The 21,670-nt window shown below is 50.8% G+C and overlaps 1 long non-coding RNA gene across 2 annotated transcripts in view; it reads right to left on the bottom strand.

Annotated features, from left to right (window-relative positions):
* Positions 1–6,437: 6,437 nt before the first annotated feature.
* Positions 6,438–21,670, bottom strand: part of LOC120372899 — a 55,253-nt gene continuing 40,020 nt past the window's right edge. For both annotated transcript variants that reach the window (XR_005585251.1, XR_005585252.1), the window contains one exon: positions 6,438–7,250. This is a non-coding gene — a long non-coding RNA (uncharacterized LOC120372899). The remainder of the gene's footprint in view (positions 7,251–21,670) is intronic.

Genomic DNA, 21,670 nt, shown 5'->3' with positions numbered 1-21,670 from the left:
TCCTCTGCCTCACTCAGTCCCTTTTTCTTTATTTTTAACAGCTGCTCCTATTTACTGGTTTATCTTTGTTTACAGTGGTTTTGTGACTTCTCTATTTTGATGGCTCGGGCTATGAGCAAGGACGATGCAATGTCCTGGTCCTTTCCTGAAGCGTCTCTATTTTTTTTAAAAGCTCCTAGAATATTAGGGAGGCGAATGGGAAAAAAACCCAGCTGTATTGATCGGCCTATAGGATTTTTACTGATCAGGTTGTTTAAGTGCTCACCAGCCATCATCTGTGCCAGCCAATCAAATGACACCTTTCATAAAGCCCACCTTAGATTGTTTTTGTGTTGAAGTTGCTCATTGGAATGTTTAAAACAAATAACCGAGATGAAGGAAAGGAGCTAGAAAGACACCAGCACTGCAGAGCCAAAGTGTAAGGTTCGATAGAGGTAAGGGGGGGGTTACAGAAGGCTGGGATCCCATTCATGCAGGGTTTCTAATAGCTTTAGCCACCCACCAGAACCCCACCTTGCCTGTTTGCTATTTCGTATGATATGAAGTGAGAATTAGTCGGTTTGCAAATGCACCTGTTCTTTCTCCCTATTTCATGTACCGTCCCTGCCCCAAAGTCCCTTCTAGTAGCACATGGTCTCATCTCAAGACAGAGAAGGTCTTGGTGAGTGTTCACGGGTCGCTGGACATCTGGGAGACTCTCTTAGTCCAGTGTAGGCTGGAATAGTGAGCTGTCACCTCTAGCTCGATGTCAGCGTGCTGGTGTGTGTGTCTGTGTCTATGGAAGCGTAGCTGTGAGTGTGCATTTGTCTGGGTGGGTGTCCCTGGTGTGTATATGGTTGTTTGTGTGTGTATATGTAGTTCCCTCCCCGTTAATATGGCCAGAGCATATGCAGGGCGCGCTTGACACGAACCCTGCTGTGCTGGGCCACCCAACCGCAGCAGCAGCGAGCCGACACCAGCTTTTGCAGGGCGTTTGCAGCAACGCCACGAACAGCTCCAGGTTTACTTCCCAGTTGTCATCAGCCAGGCTGATCTCACGTGCATCGCCCACAGGCACCAATACAGAAGGAACAAGGCCCCGGCTAGGCGTTTCTTCTTGTCAGCAGGAAGCGAGGGGGGGGGGCGACGGGGCGCAAGAGGAGGGGAGATAAAAACATTGGGCTGATCGAGGGGTCCCTCTGCTCCCCAGTTTTTGCAGGTGACAGTCACATGACTGCTGCGCACCCCTTACTGCGCTGGACTCCCGGCGGTCAGAGCTTCTGGCCGATGCGGGTGTCCGCTGAATCAGCAGGAACCTTACAACCCTGACCTGTCCCCGCCGTCCGGGAGCAGCCATCTGACTTCCGTGGGACTGGGGTGGGACAGGGGGAGGGGGCTGCAGCGCCGACAGGGGGCTACATGGCCAGAAGAGCGACCCTGCCTTTAGCTTCCACTATTCGGCCCTGGGTCTGTCTGCGTCTGACGTGCTGCTGGCGGTGTTATGGGGAATCTTTGTATTAAAAGGACCTATCCGCTTTAGAGCAATAAGCAAACCGTCTGTGGTGTATCGGCCGGTGTCACAGGCCGATAACGATCTACCGTCACTCGCCAGGACTGTCTAGCTCGCCAAATACCATGTACAAATATTTAAACCAGACAAGCAGCCTCCGGCTGCAGAGACGCCGGACTCACTCTGGATCACAGAAAACGCAAGTGCGCTTTGAACTCTAGTGCGCTCCGGCGTCCCGCCCCCCGAAGTCTGTCCCGGTTCGGTTCTCTGGGGGGGCCTGCGCTGCTGCGGTTGAAACTGAAGCCGCTCCCGACTTTGACAAGGGTCTGCAAAGCCACCCGCTTGTTTGCGGTGGAGGAGGAGGGCGCGCGGAACCTCCGCAGATCGCCTTATTCCTGCGTCCCGCCCCCGCCCCAGGCTCGGGTGGCTCAGCGGCGGGAGTCGGGTTTGTCTAAGCAGAGGGGTTTTCGAGAACGCTGCTCACTGACACGTCGGGGGGGGGGCTTGCACCAAGGCTAAAGCTGCGCTGGGCTCCCCCAGGGTAACCTCGCCGCCTTCCAACGGGCACCGGTCTTCGCTTAAACAAGCTCAGCTCCCTCTTTCCCCTCGCTGGCTGCGCGTATGTCCCCAGGACAGTCCTGACAGCTGCGGCTGCTGCCCGGGGTGGTTACCTCCTAACCAGGGGGGCTTCCGATGTGGAGGCAGAAGTCGTCTCTGCGCTACCAGCTCTAAGTACGCAGGGGTAGGGCTGAGAGCACCAAGCGCCCTGGGAACCTGGCATTGCCACGTGTACTTGCTACCGAGCGCTCCGAATTGCAAGGACCCGGCTCCAGTTTTTAGCCAGAGGCGTCGTGTGCCCCTAACGTGTGTCCCGCCTGCTCTCCTGCCCCGCTCTCCTTTCCCCTGGAAGCAGCCAGAGGAAGTGGCTAGCTGCCCCGGACCCGTCAGGAGTGGCGCGGTGACACCAGCCTCTTGTAAGGTGACTGGCTGAACCCAAGGGGTGAGAACTTTTTTTTGTAGCCGCGGCCATTGTGTCACCAAGACACTTCATTATTAGAGCATCAACTCGCGAGCCCCGGCTCCGTGAGTTGGTCCCGGGTCAAAGTGTGACACTTAACCAAATAGCAACCGCCAGTGACTTTTGATTTATGCAAAACGGGTGCGTTGCCTGCCGCTTAAGGGGGAGGGGACCCCCTGCCCCAGAAATAGCCCCAGAGACCGTAAAGTGCAAACCTGTCATCGCTAAGCCAGGCTGCAGCTCCGAAAATGTGGCATCAACAAAATAAAAATAAAAGAGGAGTAAATGCAAAGTTCTTACCTGAGCGCAGTCCCGGGTCTGCCTTGGTTTTGGGAAGCCCCAGAGAGAAACGCTGCTGAATCTTTCGTGCTTATTCTCTCCTTCTGCTAGCACGGTGTCTTACAGACTTCAGCAGCAAGTTGTCTCTAGGTGCTTTGGAAGCTTAACTTTGAGAGCAAGCCCCTGAGTTCCCGTGTGAAGGGATCCTGTGTCGTGCACTAGGGGCCTGGAATGGCACCCCCGAGCCCTTGCAGCAGGGAGATGCGCACTCCCCGGGAAATGTATATATGTAGAAAGAAGGGTAATTTGAGTGATTATACCAAGAACCAGGGTTGTTAAGTTTGCAGTCAGTCTGCTAAACGGTGCCAAGTACAGAAGGGCGGGCGGGCGGGCAGGCGGGGGTGGGGTGGGGTGGGGTGGGGGGGGAATAAAGAGCAATTGTCAGAGGCGAACAAAAGGCGGGGATGGAAAGGAGCTGAGAATCCCATGGCAAAGCCCGTCGGCGCGGACTTGAACTTGGGACTTTGTCTGAGAAGCCGGGGGAGCGCTCTGAGCCTGAGAACCTCGCTAGGACCAGGGCACCTGGGGGTGCTCTGTCTGCCTGTGCTGGGGGGGCGGGGGCGAGAGTCCCGCTGGCTCACAGCCCCCTGGCAGCGTGTAAGGCTAAAGCACTGAGAGACACTCACCCCAAAGTCATGGCGTGGGGAACACGGGCCCTTCTCCCAAAGCAGCTTCTACTGGGGGGTGGGGAGACCTCCACCACCACTACCCGGGACGATTTCCACACCCTTCTCTCCCCACCCTCCCATCCCCGCCTGATTCAGGATCGCTGGCTGGTGTGAAAAGTGGGGCGGACTCAGCTGAGCCCTCCAGCTCACTAGACCCATTGCCCCTGTTCAAGGCGCCTCTCCTGGGGAGTGGGGGGTACTCTGGCCCCGGAACCCAGCCTTGGGGTGCTGGCTTTTGAACCTGGGCAGAAGCGATTGTGTGAGGGTGTCTCCCTTTAGTCGCAGGACACGGAATGTAGCCCGTGGGTTTGCTAAGACAGACAAGCACATGCCTGGCCTGGGGGGGCTAAGGCGAGACTTGGTTCTTGGGGCGGGGGAGGGGGGTTAGTACTGTAAAAAGCTGCCGGGGCTGAGCTGGCCTCTGGTTCTCACAGTCTGAGTCCCAGGCTGGATTCTCTTCACGTCCCAGTCTGCTCACCCATTGCAGCTATTCAGCTCTTAATTGAACGTTAATGGCAGCTGCGGGTGAGGTCATCGGAGCCGGCTTTTCTCACACGTTTTTCATGCAAATCCGCTAAACTCTAAACAAATTTGAATAAAACCCCCTTTGTGCGGGCCCTGTATGGGCCGCGCCGCGTGGTTTTTTTTTTCCATGGGCCAGTCGTGCCTGTCTCAGCAGAGCTCGGCCAACTTTATTTGGGGAGCCGGAGCATGTCAGCGCAGATTGTTGTGTATCATCTTTTTTTCCCAGGAGAAAAGGGATGTCTGGAGCCGGCTGCAAACGGCCCTTCGCGATGAGCCGCACAATGAGGGGAGGGGGGGGGGATTTGGCTATAAATAGTGGAAGGGGTTTGAATCGCTGCCATGGGCCTCGTTAGGATCCCTCAGAGGAAGCCAGGCAGCGAGCAGGAAACACGTCCAACAGCGGCGGGGTTTGTTTGGCAGCTGGGTGGGAGAGGAGGCGCGGGGCTGTCTGAGTGTCAGGGGTCGCTTGCGGGTATCGCTTGACGCCCCGTAGCCTAAACTCCACGAGGGCAAAGGCGGCCGGCCCCACCCGCCCCGGCCCTCGGCAAGCCTCGACTCTCCCAGCTCAGCCATCCAGCCAAACGCCGGCCAGGTTCCCGCAGCCCCCGCGAGCCGGCTCCTGTGGGACTGAAATAGTGGAGACCATTCAGCGGGGCTCGCCCTGACTTCCCCTGTCCCCGGGGCACCCCGCGCCCGTCTCCTGCTGGGGCCACGCCGGGTCTCCGCTGGCCCCATCCCGGAGCTGAAACACCTCCGGGGCCGGATCGGGGGGGTGCCCCTGCCTGCCCTAGCAGGGCGAGTAGGCCTGTAGCAGGGAACCGAGCCCGGTTCTGTTTATGGCACAGCCCTCCCCAGAGAGGGGCCCCAGCGTCAGTTGGCAGCGGGCACTGATGTTAAAGGCACTGGGGGGGCAGGGCATTCCTCCCCCACCCCCCATTTCCGCTGCCCAAGAGCAGGGGGACGGGCAGGTTTGCCCGAGCCAAGGCTGCAGGCCGTGATCTCTGCTCAGCGCCCACTTCGCGCAGCCTGGGGAGCTGCCCAGGTGAGAGGCTCGGTTCTGGCCGCTCTCGTTCACCCCCGTTGAGGGCAGCCCCTCAGACCTGGGGAAAGGCTGGGTGAAAAGCAAGGCAGGTGCAGCCATGTACCAAGGCGGCGGGGGGACTCCCGCCCCTAGGGCCCCCATGGGACAGCTCCCATGTGGCCACATCTTCATCGCTTCCCTGAGCGGCCTCTGACCGCACCAGGCCCAGTGCCAAGGACCCCGGCTGGGCGCTGCTCCCCAGCAGCGGAGGCCTTCAGGGGTGGCGCAGGCCCCTGAACAATCCGGCTTTCCAAGGGGCAGCGCTGCCACCCAAGGGCTCGATTCGGGGCTGGCGAGTCCCAGATCCCCAAGCGCACTTGGGGGCGGCTCCCCCTGCCCACTGGAGCCACTGAAGGCAGGTCGCGGGGTGGAGGGGGGAGTTAGCACGCCCGACCCTCCCTGCTGCAGGCAGGCCTCGTCTGTATTCGGCCTGGTTTTCGCTTCCGAGGCCGGACTCAGGCCCCACCCCGGCACACAAGGGCACGTGGCTGCAGGGCGCCTCCCCCCCCACCCGGAGAAGGCCAGGAGTGAACAACAAGAGGTTAAAAATATAGAGAACCCGTGTTAGCTAGAAATCGCCTTCTTCATGGAAGGGGGGGGGAGTAAGGAGCCCCCGGGTGGCAGGTCATCAGCCCTCCCACCCCTCCAGTTCCTCTTTCACGCGGTGCTCGGGGAACACATCGAGGGGCTGCTGGGCTCGCACAGAACAATCTCAGGCGTGTTTTCCAGGGTCGGCTCCTCCGCCGGGCCCCAGCCCAACGCAACGCAGATTAGCCTGTCTTCAACCCCCGCCCCCAACCCAGCCTTGAACTTGGCCTTGCTGCGCCCTGCGCCCCTTCGGCGTGTGCTGGCGGGAGTCATCGCCGGGGTGGGCCCGATGCTTTGGGTTGAGGGTTTCACCTGGGAAATCTGCCACCTCCGGTAGGACGGAGAGAACATGCCTGAAATCGGCCCCATGGGGGAAACCCGCCGCTGTAAGGTTCGTTATAGTCTTTCCTGGGGACTGTTTGCACTGGGTTTAACAGCTGTTTTCCAGCTACCTAGAACGGGTCCAGAGCGAACCCTTATCATTTAGCAGCCAGGAATTCGTTCGTTCTTGGGGACGGGGTTACTTTTGTGTGGGGGATCGTGCAGAACATTGGGGGGGTTCGATTCTGATAGTACATTCACTGCACTTCTGTGGCTGGATTTATGTGGGGGGGGGGGGCAACCCCCGCCCGTTATATTCCTCCCGTTGCTAGACTGGATGAAAACACACGAATCACCTTGACAAGTGAATTGTTTATTTTAACCATCGCTTTGTTTAAACAAGTGGTGGTGGGGGGAGCGAATGTGTCTTTTACATGAACAAAGACACCTGAAACACATCAGCAGGGATCTACACAGCCACAGGTGGGTATGTTTGCACCGTAAGAATACGTTTGCGTTGAAGAATCAGTATCTATTCAAAAACAAACAAAAAGAGGGATGAAATCGGCTGCGGGAGGTGGGGGGCAGGCACGCGACCCTCAAGCCTTAGTGAAAATACTGCCCCACGTACACAGTTTATTCTGTAATGACTGGGAATCTTGCAACTATAGACACCACCGTTTTTACAAACACACAGAAGGTACAGTTATTAATACGGTGCCGTTCTCAGGGCAGTAAAGCAGGCCAAACTTTTCCACACTGAGTCCATGGTGCTTTCTCAGTACTTCGCACGCCTACCGTCAGACATGCAATAGATTTGTTTTTTTTCCAGTCGAGGCATTTGCTTTCCGGTCTCTCCCCGGGTAGGCCGGGCAGTTTGAACAGGAGAGCGAGGAGGACTGTGATATCCGGGGGTTACAGAGCAGCAAAGGTGACCACAAAAGATTCACCAGCGAAGCATTCATTCTACAATTGACAGCAAGTTAAAGTTTTCTCCTGCTCCACACACCTCACCCTCTTCAACTGCAATCCCGAAAGCTCTCGAGGGCCAGTGTCCAAGCGGCCTCTTCTCTGGGCCATTTGTAAAATAGCTGCCTGGTACATTGATCGATGAGTAGTTGTATGTGAAGGGAAAAGTCCCCGGTTGGGTTTCAGCTGTGGTGAAGTTTAACAAAGAAACCGAAGGCGTCCAACCGCTTGCCAGTCGCCAGTCACAGGACTCTACAACAAAGCAAACAAGGCCCCAAACATTATTTCCCACACCAATAAAATCATCACACCTAAAATCACACCAGCAAGGAAGTAAGCCAGCTGCGCCTGGAGCCTCTCAGCCATGGATGGAGCCAATGCCAAAGCACAGTGATTGTTTCACTGAAACACTCCCCGTGCCAAGGAACACCCCCATTCCCCCAAAATGTTTGCCATGGCCAGAGTTTACGCGTTCAGCCCAGTTCCGCTGCTTCAAGCCTTTCGCTTTATAGGGTGAGCGACAAGGCCCCTGTGCTACTGAAATTCTGGGCTCTCCTCAAGCCCTGTGGCTGGCTCTTTCTCACTGTTCCTTTCTTGGTGGATTGCCCCACCTCTCTCTGCGAGGGGCTGAGGAGCTGCATGTGGCCAGTCAGTGGGAGGGGTCACTGTGTGGCCTTCCTCCTAAGGCTTTGGGGCATGGGATTACTCTGCATGTCAGAGCCTCTAAAGAACCAGCCCTCTGATGTTTTAATCTTCATGTTAACTTTCCCTGGTCTCTAAGCCTTTGTCTTTGGCAGGGCCCTTCTGTAAAATGATATAGAATTATTTAGGCTGGATCAAAAGCCATTATGGTCAGGAAAAAGGTAATTTGAGCTATTTTCCCTGTTCTTTCTTATCCGTCTCAGTACTTCTTTCCCCTTGTTTTCTCCGGGTGGTTGTTATTTTCTGCCAGTCACAAGCCTCTTGCTACTGGGACTGCCTGCAAATCCAGTTCCTTTCCTTTGTCAGTTTCTCTTGCTAGGCCACATCCACTGGTGATGTAACCTGTGGTTGTAAACCCAGGTTAGGAGCAGAGCTGGGTCAATAATTAACAAAGAACCATCATTCAGCTAGTTTCAGCTCATTTCTTCACCAGCTCACAATTTCTTAAAATATTCAGAATTACCCACAAACTAATTTTTGTGAATAATTCTTGCTATATGTCTCTTTTGTGAGTTACCGGAGAGAATTCGGTCTTTGATTGGACACCTAGAGAACATTTTTGTTCCTTGATTGGATGAGCGAGTGTAATTGTTTGCTTGAATCATGTGAACACCCAACATTTATGAAGCCAGAGTCTGATTTCCAGGGACCTTCACTTGAAAATCACTCTGTCCAGGAACATCCCCTGCTCCTAAACACCTTTGCTAGAATATTCATTATGAACCAGATCCAAAGCTCATTGGCATCAATGGAAAGACTCCTCTTCACTTTAATGGGGTTTGGGTCAGGCCCAAATTCATTCTACATTAAAACCTGAAGGCTGGTGGAAAGTCTTCGGTACTGGCCCACCTCTGCTCAGAGGTAGAGTGGTAATAAAACAGGTGTGAGCAATGCAGTGTAACTCACACCCATCTGACATGCAGATCCCCTTGAAGTCACTGGGCAGAACCTGCTTATTCCATTCTTCACTGGGCCCACTGTCTCTCACTCCAAGCAGTTCAAACAGGGGCTTGATTCAGAACCCACTGAAATCAATGGGAGTCTTCTCACTGGCTGCAAAGGACTATGGATGGGGTCCTAGGAGCTCAGTTCAGCTGGTGATCCCCTTCCCTGCTCTTCCCAGTGGGCATCTGTTTGTGGACATGGCTCCACATTGATTTCGCTCCATTTCCCATCTATTTACGTTAAGCTCTTACTAAGCAGAGCAAGCAGCTTCGTTTACTCTCCCACCTGTTTAAAATTTCATGTTTGCTGCAGGGCAGCTGGGGATTGCCACTGAAACTGAACAACTCACTAAAGAGGTCATTTTCAAAAGAAAAAAAGGGGGGATGGGGGGAGTCTGAACCTTAGTGGTCAGCTGGGAAGAATTTAGGCAGCCCAGCCAGAAGATTCCAATCTCCACCTTAGGTGGAGGCACCACTCTGCTCCCCCTGCAATCGAAGCAGGCGGGAGCAAACACAGGACTGATGTTCCATGCTCCTTTGCCCCTCCACCCTGGCGGTCTGTCTCAGTCTGCTGCAGCCTGAGGGGCTCATCTATTGTGCAAATAGAGGAGGCACTTACTGGTAGGGGATAGAAACCCACTCCTGAAAGCCGCAATGCCATCTGCTGCTATCCGCCATCCTGAGCAGTGTGTACATGTGTGTGTGTAGGTGGGGAGATTGGACAGACTCCTCTGATTTCAACCCCCATCTCTTCCAAGGGGCTTTAGAAAAGCTGAGGTCTATTGCAAATACTCTGTCCCTGCACATTGTTCAGTGCCATGAACCTTTGGCTATCTGTATCAAGAAAACATGCGACAAAGAAAGTGCATGGTACATTTCCAGTACAGGCCTGGGACTCTTACTAACCGGTGTTGTGAAACAAAAAAACTCACTAGGGACCTGATCCCAAGCCAGTCAGGTTTTTCCACTCGCTTCAGTGGGTTTTGGATCAGGCAGTAGGTGAAGGTTGAAAAATAGCTTTGTTTTTCCATAAAAATTCGCAATTACTGTTCCACTCCCTGCGTTAGCCTGGGCCTGTGGGAGACAGCCAGGGACCTGCTTCTGTTACTTTCTATTGTTATAAATCAGCTGAATGTTCTGCTAACGTTTGTGGTTCTTTACAAAAAGAAAAGCACCTTCTCCATTGATGAGGCCCCTGCAGAAGCAGCATTGCTGGTAACATTGCGGGGCACAAACCCCAAACTAACAACAAATAAAATGCAGGGCTTACCTGCCTAATCAGATATTTTTTCCTTTGCCAATTTCCTATTCATGCCCTTTGGAAGGATGGACTCTGCCCCTCCCCTTCGCCTCACCCCATCGCCCAATTCATAGACTCATAGGGAGAAACTTTCTGGACAATTTAATCTCACCGGGGTGTTACTTAGCAAAACCCTTTTCACTGTCAATTTTTTTCACTCTACTTCCCCTGCCCCTTATTTTCCTTCCAACCTCGATTGAATTTTGAAAGCCCCTGATATCTTTCTTTTTGTACAGACACATGCTGCTTATGCAAATAAGAGTCTTTCATACTGGCTCCCTGGCTCAAGCCCTCCAACTTGAATGTGACCAAAAGCTGTGTTCTCCCCTGCTAACTCCTTAGCACAATTACACCTCCATTCTGCTCCAGGGGCCTGGGGAGGGAGAAACCATTTTAAACTAATAACACGTGCTGTTTGCCTTGGATAATTACAAGGGAGCTTCAGCTTCTAAGAGCTATGAAATATTCCATTCAATGGGGTAAGAAGGGAGGCTGCGAGTGTTATGGCTACACAGCTTGTTTTATCTTGTGCACTAGAGGTAGGGGTGTGTGTGTGTGTGTGTGTGTAAAAAGACAGTCCCTGGCTTGCTAACTTGTCCTGTGCTCACGTGCCTAGGTGATCATTTATATTTTATAAGAAGGAACTTTTCTGCACTTTGTTTGGGCTCTTTGAGAGACAGAAATGCAGCTGACATTTTCTTATCTTATCTTAAATGACAATTTCCTGCAAATATCAAGATAATAAGACTATCGGTGATCTGAAATCCAAGTCAAATGACAGCAGGGCGGACACACACACACACACACACACACACACACACACACACACACACACACACACACACACACACACACACACACACACACACACACACACACACACACACACACACACACACACACACACACACACACAAAGTCTAGAAATGTTGGGGAAGAAGAACCCAGCAAGGGACACAGCCAGCAAACACCAAGTGATCCAGCCAGTCTGACTGGGCCCCTGGTTTGAATAGACATCCTGCAGTCATTGTTCCTCTCCCTGCCTGGTCTCCTGGGGAAGTCTATGCAGAGGCGGGGAGGCGGAGGGGAGCTTTCACCAAAGGCACCCAGGAATGTGTCAAAAGAGGGATAGAAAAAAGAAGAAGAAGAAGGGAGACAGAGAGTGGGAACGTCAAGGACCCCTGACTAATGAATAGCAAGTTTGCCCTTGAACCTCACTGGGCTTTGCCATTCCCAGGCTCCAAACAAGGGCTGAGGCATGCCTGAGCCCAGCTGCAGGGGGACTGGGCTATGGTTCATCTCAGACACTTTGACAGGCCAGGCCTTTTCCCTGCATAGCTCAGACTTGCCTAACTGCTCCCCTGGCAACAGCTCAGTGCAGGAACGTAGGCAGAGGCCCTGTCTGCTGCATACAGAAGCAAGGAAGAGAAGGGGAGCTGGCTTGCAGAAATTAGCTGGAGACTGTGTTAACCCATCACATGCTGGGCACACTTCATCATAAACCTAAGTGTCCTCCCTCTCTATATGAGATATATTTATTTCCGCCACACGAGGCTGAGTGGCTGAACGTTATTGGAATGGTGGCTGTTCTTTATTGGAATCAAGGCTGCCAGTTTAGCAGGGTAGTAGGAAAGGAAGGAGATGGGCCAGCTGATGATAGGAGACCATGGCATTAACCCAGACCTGGGGGGAGAAGGATTGCCCCTGCCGCTTAATGGCTTGGTGCTAGCTGAAGGCACATTAGGTGTTTGGGTGTCAAGTGGATCAGTCTAAAGTTGAAGCTTCTCACATCGTTGTAGCCAGAATTCTACAAAGTAGCCAGTGGCCACTCTCCCCTTAACTAGTGATGTATGGACTGTAGAGATGATAAATGCCAGCACGTGCTGTTCCAGCAGCCAGACTACTTAAGTCAAAATGACACTTGGCAGTCTGGATCTGGTCACCTGTGGAGGCCACCCCATCATATTAGAGACAGGAGCAGCTGAGGCCTGCTTCCTGCCATGCAGACTAGATGATCCCTCAGATTCCTGGCCAAGCTCTTGGTTGAACAAAATGTGGGTGCCTGCCTCTGCCCTTACCCTAATTCGGATGCACAGCTGATACTCAGCTCTGGCATCTGCCACGTGGCACTGAGAGAGGGAGTTCTTTCACTAGCAGAAAGGAAGAGTCAAGCTGGGTAAGAGATGTTTTGACTTGCCAAGGCCATAAATTCAGGAAAAGAGACTTAGATCAAAGAAAGGGAAAGTGGAAATGTTATCCTCAGGGATCCTAACTCAATCTCAGTCCATTGGTGGCGAGCGCAGGCATTGCAAGCAGTGGCAAATGTCCAAAATAGAACCTCAATAACCACCCTAGTAATGATCCCATTCAGGCCACTGGTAACTCAATGACATGGGGGAAAAGGCTTGGTAATGTTCTATATTTTATAGAGTGTCTTTCCTATGCAGACCCCGAGAGCAATGCTTTGCAGAGTTAGTTACAGAGACTGATACAGGCAGAAAGGGTGAAGCTCTGCATGGGGAGGAGACAAACGGAAGAGGATGCTGAAAATGGAAAATTATGCAAATAAGTATCAAACAGCGTAGTTCCAGCGGGTGGGGTGGGAGGAGACCGCAAAGGGAGGGAAGGAAAAGGCAGTGATGAGGAAGGTGAGTGTGGGCGTGTGTCACAGAGAGGAGGGATGCAAGGAGGCCAAACACAATGGGATTCCAGTCTCAGCTGCGGCCTCTAGGCACTACTCAGATATTAATAGTAAAGAAAGAGAAAAGTTTTAAGATGAGAGGATTCAAACTTTAGCACTCAGGTGAATTAGATCCATGGCTTCTCCCCTCAGTGACTCTCATTACTGCTTCTTCAGTTTGCTTAGGCAGGGTGTCCCTCTCCTGCAACCAGGTGAACGTCTCCATCTGATCCTGCTTTGCAGCCCTGCTTAGCATTTCCTATATAACCCCACTGCTGAAGTCATGTTTGCCTATGGCTAGCATGAGAATGCATTCGTTCCTCTCAGATTAGCCGGTTGTTACCTCCATGGTTGACGAAGATGCTTTTCCTGCGGCTAACCATGAAAACCATGCTGAAGTTTCATTTAGCACTGTATGCAGGATCTCAGAACAAAAGTAGGCTGGTGAGAGCATATCACACCTAGGCTAAACTCTGGAGGCTGGCCAACCCCTGGCTGAAATGCCAGGTGATGGTGACTATCTACAAAGCCCTAAATGACTTAGGGACCAGCTACTTTAAAGTCCAGCTCTTCCTGTCTGACCTGCAGCATCCGTGCTGGTCCAGAACATTTAACCCACCTGCCCCAAGGCTGAACCTCAAGGGAGATGGGTGAGGCCTTTCTTGGGAGAAGGTCCTTCTGTCTGAAATTTATTTCCACTAGAAATAATTCGGAGCCTGCGCCGGGCTCCATTAGAAAGCATTGCAAGAGGCAGCTATTTGTGCAGGGTTTTTGTGATTTGTGACAGAATCTGCAGCAGCCAGCGTATTGACTATGTCTCCTCCAGTTCTGTGGTGTGTTTGAAGGGATGGATGGTCTCAGGGCTAAGATGCTGAAGTGGGATTCAGGATGCGTGCCCACTTCTCAGCTTTGCTACAGGCTGTTTGTGTGATCTTTGTGCCTCTGTCCCTTTTCTGTGAAATGGGGAGAGTGGCACTTTCTTACTTCACAGGGAATGCAGATCCTATGGTGATAAGGGTCAGATAAACATACATGTTTTTGTCAAGGTTTTAATCAATGAAAAATGGAATCACATACCATGGAGAAGGGGGCCTTATAATAAATGTCTGAAATAACAATAACTAGTCTTCTGAATGGTCTCAAAGTCCCTTCAATATAAATGGTAAATCAGCCTTCCCTAGTCCATCAGTACGGCTTTGGTCCACAGCCATCCTACCTTGGGCTGTCACTTCAAACTGAGCAGAATCAGTATGTGTCTGAGACCAAAGTAAAACTCAGGGTGCTGCAGGAATAGGCAGGGTTGACTGCATAGGTGTTCCAGCTGAGTCAGAACTGACTTGATGACCAAGTACAGTGTGGGGCGCTAGGCTGGCTTTCAGCAATGGATCATGAAGGCTCTTGTCACTTGTGGTGATTAAGTGGGTGTTAATCCCAGTCCCCTGGCCCCATTCCAGTCTGGGAGATTACATTCTGCCCACTTAAACTCCATCCTGTCCCTTCAACTGGAGATGTCAGTTTTCACTTTTCATCCTGAAAAGCTGCTGTGTCATGCTGCTGGTGGAGAATGGCTGCTGCTTCCACTCCAGAGCTGGCTGTTTTTCAACAATGGGTGATCAACCCTCCACGCTGAAATGTGTGGAGCCCTTTATGCCTATACATGCAGAGTTATTTTCCAAGAGGTTTTGAATACATCTTCTATAGGGTCTTCATATCTTTGCCTCGTCCTTCAAAGTCTTGGGTGGATCCTAACTGAACCTGCTCTTTCTTCCGCTGTGATCCTGATTCCTTTAGGGTGTCTTCTTCCTCCACTGAAAATCTTGCATCAGTTCCTGGCCTGAGGACTTTACGCACCTCCTGAAACCGAGCTAACCATTTCATTGATTGGGCATTGCCTTCCCCTTCATCTCTGAAAATCTTCCCTTCACCCTTTCTAGGAAAACATTCACCAATTTCTTGTTTATGTATCAATCAATAATTCATATTGGTTGTCTTCCATGCTCATTCAACTTTCCCTTTCAGATCCCTTCTCTGTCTGATGGATTGGACCTCATCTATAACTCTGCCTGCCCCCTGAATTCCCTTTCTCAATCATCCATTTAGCTTTGTAAGAATTCGAGTGTTCAGTGCTCATTGCTGGATGGCCTTCAGGACCCTCACTGGAGGGAGAATGGTTCATCTTTGTCCTCTCTGTCCTCTCACTCAGTTGTTTTAATCAACTCAAATTCACCCAGTCCTCTCTGCAGTCTTCCAAAATACCCTTGCCTGAAATGCAGCATCTTTATTTCACCCTTATTCGGTGTCATCCAAGTCCCAAATACAAACATTGTTCTGGTTGCCATCCCTGTGCCTTTGGTGAACATATCCTCTTGGCACTCTCCAAACAGAAGCAGCTCAGTTATCCTTCTAGCTCCCTCTTCTGTATGTCATGTCAGGAAACCATCCTCTACCAGGTCACCAAATGGATCATTCCATTAACCCCTTCCCCTCCATTTTCCTGTCTTTACTATAGCCCAGGAAGGTGAGAAAAGCTTTCCATACAGTTAGATTCTCATAGTCATTGTTTCAGATGCTCATTCTGATCAGGCATGGCAGAGAAAACAGCCATCTACGCACTGACTTTTAATGATAATTTCAAACCATGAGCTTCCTGTCTTGCCAGTTAATTCCACCAGAGTCTCCTTCCTCAAGTAAGGTGTACAATAAAATCCTTTGCACTGATGTAATGACTTTGATATGAGAAATTTAAGGCACTTTACAAATGGCAGGTTTATGTCACACTTGGAGAAACTGAGGCACAGAGCGCAGCAAGGGATTGGCCCAAGGTCACAGGTCAGCGCAAAGGGGCCCCATACTAGTCACCTTAATAAAGTTGCAGCCACTTACATTAGGGCTGAATTTGACCCGGTGAATCAGTGAAAGAGGTGAGATTAGAATGCAGCTGTTCTAACTCCTAGTCCCCTGGTCTAACTAGGGGGACTCACTGACTTCCTCTTCACTTTAATTTACCACACAAACTCCTGCTACATGCCCTGAAATTAACAGAAACAACTTGGAGGGAGACGTTTTCATCTTTTGCTTGCAACTCAAACTGTAACACTTTCTCTAGGAGCTCACACCAGTTTTAAGAGATTTCTAAGAACAGACAATGACCGCTCCTACCCATTTCCCCCACATACACACATGTTCATACACAGAGAGTCATACATCCACACAAACACATGGATACACACACTGATGTGTAACTACATAGGCAAATATATGTACATGACCATTACACACATGCACAAATGCAGATACCCACATGGCGGCTATGTCTGCATTCTCTTTCTCATGGATGTGGGATTGCACAAGTCTCCAGAGAAATACGTCACTGTCCCCTGTTTCATTTTGTGGCTCAGTTCCTTCAGAACATGTAACATGGCTAGATCAGCCTTAATTGTAGATCAATAGTAGAGTTTAATGTTTTGCAAGGCACTTGCCCGTTGGCTAGGCTTCAAATCTTTGTTCCAGACTCGGCACAGGCAATCTAAATTTGGGAGGGATAGAAGCTTAGCACAGCAATTTGGCTGCCTTAGCAGCTAAAGAATGGGTAACATTTCAAAGTACGGGGACCTTAGACAAATTTGAAAAAAATTGGGCTTTTTAGTAACCTTTGATTAATTCTTAGTGGCTGTAAACAGATATGTCATGCTCCTTTCCCCTCTCTGCACCTCTTCCCTTCCCTTCCCTTCCCAGTTCTTTACTTTTTGCTTTTTTGTCTTTTTTTCCATTCTCCAATCATTTTTTGTTAAAGAAAATCAATAATATTATATTTATATGTTCTTTACATATAAAAACCATGCAACATGGCAGCTGCACTGAATCCAACACTTTTGTCCAGTATTTCAGCGTCACTAGGAGAAAATGTGGTCCTGTGTCCACCTTATTGTTCCTCATGCAATACACTGGAGCAAGGCTACAGATCTGGGGCCACAGGCTGACCAAAGCACTGCAGTGTGCCATAGGCATGAAAAGGAGGGCTCAGGCAAGCAATTTACCAATTTAGCTAGCAAGCTAGAAACACCCTGGGGTGCAGTGGGGAAGACAGCTCTTTCATCCATATAAGGACTGGTTGCATGACACTCCATAAACATGCAAAGGCAGTGTGGATAATAGTTAAGAGCTTGCTTTTCAGAATTATGCACTTGCAACGCCTTACCTAATTTGCTTATTTAGGTCCCAGGATTATATGCACCAACTGGATACTGGTCCATGCAAATAACATATGTGCCCAAACATGGTAGCTGCATGCAAAAATCAAGCATACAATTGCACACACAAACATGCACATGCAGTTGCAAGTACACAGTTTGAAAACAGCTCCTAGGAGTCGCTACTGGTGGAAGCCAGTTGAGCTGTCCCTATAGATCATTGGGCAAAACCGTCATGGGGGAACACACATTCCAATTCTCCCACCTCTTCCCTGGACATCTGATACATGAATTGCCTCCGATGCACAGGTTGATTTAAGGATGCACAACAGCCTTGACAGCCTGCGGTGTGGAGGAAAGGAAATGTCACTGGATCACCATGCAGGGAAACCAGTGCATCTCTACAAGCAGCCTCAGCTGAGGGACCTGCTGAGTTTTCACTGCAAATTCCCATCAGATAAAACTAGAGATAGACCAAAAGTAGATCCTTGAATCCAACCTTCTTTGAATTTTGGCTGGGTTCAGGTTCAACCTGCCAGACTGGAAACTGCCCAACAATTTTCATCCCAGGTTGGGTCCCAAACTGGGAAGGGCTATTTCTCATTTCAGTGAGGATACAGCCAGAATTTCATGAGAACCACTAACAAGGTAGCAGCTATCAAAGCTGCCCCCTAGTCCCGATCTGATCTGAACCCAAACTCCAGTCCCTGTCTTCACCCTAATCCTGATCCATTCACCTTCTCCTCGGCCCACCTCTCTCAAAACACCCCTACCATAAACCCAAACAAAAGCAAAGGAATCCCGATCGCAGAGATAAACCTTTCAAGTAAAGGCCTCTCTGTGCAGCAGGCTGACTTTGTGGGAGAAGATCTTCTGTGACCACCCCCACGTATTTAATGGAAGTGCTATGTCCCCCAGCTACATAAGACTCCACCATGCTATTGGATTATCCATTCTATATAAATACTAAGCATTACTACAGTTCCTCTGTGACTCCCTAGCCTCACTCGGCCCACTTCCAGCAACCCATCCTCTGGACAGGGATGTGGCTCCTTTCGAAGCCAGTCAGAGCTGCCCCAAGCACTGGAGGGTGATGTGCTTCCTCTCCCACGGGGGCTGAATGTGCTGCTCCTACAGTGCTTGCCCAGGGAGCAAGCTTGCTACTTGAACTTGCGCCACAAGAGTGCCTAGAACATTTGATTGGGAACTGGTTCCACAGAGGCCAGTCATCTAGTTGTCCCAACACCATGACCTATGGGCGGGGGAGTGCAGAGCAAGTGCACAAAGCCTGGAAATGGAAATCTACCAACCCCAATTTTGTAGCTACACAATCTTATTTCTAATGCACCACCAGCACTAATGATAATGCACCAGATGCCATCATTCTGGCCACGCCAGGAGTCTGTCTGGTAACTCAGCAGCTCACATGGTCACTCCAACATTTGGTCTGTCTCACTCCTAATAATGCCACATGACTGGTTGTGGCCAAGGTTCTATAATTATTAAACAGCATCAACCTGGCATCACTACCGGTCAGAGGTGAGGATTCAAGATTCCAGGGCCCGATCTGGAGTGAGTGACTGGTGCTGGGGCAGAATCAGGTCCTCTTCAGAATCAGCTGATGAAGAAAAATCTTTTTTGGATTTGTATTTTGGAGCCCGCGCCGAGTCTTTAGTCCAGTCCTGGACACTTCAAATTAAAACACATTCCTGCTGGCGTTACCAGAGACTAGCATGGCCTTGGCCCACAGTAACCAAGTGTTTCCCATGTGGATGGGAGAGCTGAGGTAAGCTGGATAATTGTTTGTCCACCCTTGAGAAGTCAGGTAGAGAGAGCACCTATCACTGTGCCTGCAGCCCTTTCTCATCATTAGTGTGCTAGGTGCTGTGCAAACACAAACGAAGGCATGGCCCTGGCCTCTCTTGCCCCCTTCCATGCTCAGTGACCTGTACATCATACCCACAATCTATCGGGTGAGACCTGGGGGTGCAGTACCCCCAGGAGAGGGCAGGTCATTTTCAATTATTCTGTTGGAAGGAGGAAACCTTGGCATCATTAGCTCTGTGCTCAGCCACGCACTGTGCTGCCCTAGCACTGCACTCAGAGTGAAATCCTCCCACATGGAAGTCAACAGCAAAACTGCCCCCTGACTTCAGTGGGACAAAGACTTCAACCTCAATCTTATAATTCAGGGACAAAGTAGAAACATTTCCAGCAGGAGCATGACATAGAAGCTTGTTTGTTCAGGGATGTCACCGGTTTCCTTGGGTATGGGAAAGGGGCGTTCTTTGAAAAGAGAAACATGTGCCTAAATTCCCCAGCTGATCTCTCCAGCACCGCTCTCCCAAGTGCACCCCCTGCCCTGGGACATAGAGGTGGGCACAGCATCAGGGACACATATTTTTTGGGGCGTCTCTGGTGAAATTATTGGCATCACTTCAGTGCTTCCCCCCCCAAACCCATCCAAAGACCCCCTTCACCCCAGCAAACCACATTCACACTAAATGGACACCGAGGACCTGAGCCTTCACCCCATGTAGGTTCTTGTCTTTCAACAGGTGAGCAGCTATCATCTGACAGCCTGATCCTGCAGCCCCAGTGATTTCATTGACTTGTGACTTATGAGGAAAGGCTGAGGGAACTGGGATTGTTTAGACTGCAGAAGAGAAGAATGAGGGGAGATTTGCTAGCTGCTTTCAACTACCTGAAAGGGGGTTCCAAAGAGGATGGATCTAGACTGTTCTCAGTGGTACCAGCTGACAGAACAAGGAGTAACAGTCTCAAATTGCAGTGGGGGAGGTTTAGGTTGGATATTAGGAAAAACTTTTTCACTAGGAGGGCGGAGAAGCACTGGAATGGGTTACCTAGGGAGGTGGTGGAATCTCCTTCCTTAGAGGTTTTTAAGGTCAGGCTTGACAAAGCCCTGGCTGGGATGATTTAGTTGGGGATTGGTCCTGCTGTGAGCAGGGGGTTGGACTAGATGACCCCCTGAGGTCTCTTCCAACCCTGATATTCTATGATTCTATGATTGCAGGACCAGGCCTAAAGGCAGCCCTGGAATTATGCCAGGTCTCACAATGGGAACATTCAAGCTGAACGAATGAGTCCCAGAAGTGCAAGGAAAAGCCCCATTGCCGCTTGTGAAGACAGATCAAATGAAAAGGAAGTGGGGCTCCATCTTAGCAACTGAACCACCCTCCTGCCAATGATCAAGTCCCATTGGCTGTGGTGCGGATCAGTCCACCCAAGACAGGTAGCAATAACTGCAGCCTTGCCCCAAACCAATACCTACGGCCCTACAACCTGCAGCGTTTGGCTCCCAGTTTCCCAAATCCAATTTTTTGAAGGGCTCTCTTTGCTGCCAGTGAAGAATGCTGGCTTCCCCACCCTAGTACAGCATGGGCAGTGGCAGTGCAGCTTCCCAAACGAATTACCCTCCACCACTGTGCCACTGTCCAACACTGGCCTCAGATTTTGGCCTCTCCATTGAGCCTTTCAACAGGGTCAGTTAGTATGAGAAGTGGCAGTGGTGGGTTTTGCAACACGGATCCCTGGCCTGCTAAGAGACAGGCCAAGAGTCTGAGCATTGGACTCATTTTATGCAGGCCAAACAGCTGTCACCCAATAACAGCACTGAGTGCTACTAACTTGGGCAGCATTCAGGCTAATGATGCAGAAGGCGAATGTTCCAGATCTCCCTGCCAATTCCCTGAACCATCTCAGTCGCCTTCCAGAACAATAACTTTGCCTTCATGTGGTTTCAGGGCAATGGGTTTCGTTTGGTTGAGAGACAGAGGAATTGGGTTCTCTAAACAACTCATTTGCAACGAAGAGAACTATCAGCAGAGCTGGCGAGATGCAAGGAACCAAATTCAGTCATGGTGTGAGCATAGTGAAGTCAATGAGAGTCCGAGCCACTTAGATCAGGGCTCACACCGGCCCATCCTCTTTATTCAATGCTGCTTTCTGCAACTCTGCTGTGGTTGTGAAATGGGCTAGTGAATCTGGATTTTGTTCCCCCTGCTTTTCCGCACCATAAGCAAAGTCCTAATAAAGCTCCCATCCCCACTGCCAGCCCTGCACCGTGCTCCCAGCAGAAAAGAGATGCAAAGCCACGCTTGGAATCTGATTCCCTGGCTTTAAACGCTGCTCTGCCAGCAAAGTGCGACTTGAAAGCTCCCCTGTCACAGTTACAAAGCTCAGAACAGCCCTTCTTCGGATAATCACGCTTATCTCCAGATTAAGAAAGAGAGAGCTGCAGCTGAGGCTGGTCACATGGGCTGGGATGTGGGCAAATCTCTTTTAAACAATCTCCATATAGCTGTGACCTCCACCACAGCCAAAATATACAGCCCCTCGTTCCCACTTGAATATCCAGCTCTGGAGACATGAACGAGTGACTGTGAGGGAGGCGTGTACAGGGCAATGGGGGGGGGCAACACAGGAGAGCAGGGGAGAGACAGACTGAGAGAAGAAGGAGAAGAAGAGGGTAAAGAAAGAGATGGAGAACCAGACTAAGTAAGGGGAATATTGAGGTTAGGGGGAGGCAGAGAGAGAAAGGGGTGGAGAAATGGATAGAAGGAGATGAGGAAGATGAAAAAAGGTGTCTGTGTGTGACCCTGGGTGAGGAGTGGGGGAGAGGCTAGATGAGAATGAAGGGCGAGAGAGAGAGAATTGTGTTATGCTTCATGCACATGGATTAGTAGCCCCCAGTTTAACTCTTCCTGCTCTGTCCCTTGCTGGCACACTAGTCTGGTTACGTGACTCGAGCTGTGCCAAGCAGCCTTGGCAAGGAGAGCGCGTTACCCACTTTGCTGCCACAGATTCATTAAGAGGCTTTGCTCGTATGGAAATAT

Source organism: Mauremys reevesii, linkage group 10, assembly GCF_016161935.1.
Source record: "Mauremys reevesii isolate NIE-2019 linkage group 10, ASM1616193v1, whole genome shotgun sequence".
Lineage (NCBI taxonomy): Eukaryota > Metazoa > Chordata > Testudines > Geoemydidae > Mauremys > Mauremys reevesii.
This window is presented reverse-complemented; position numbering and strand designations above follow the sequence as displayed.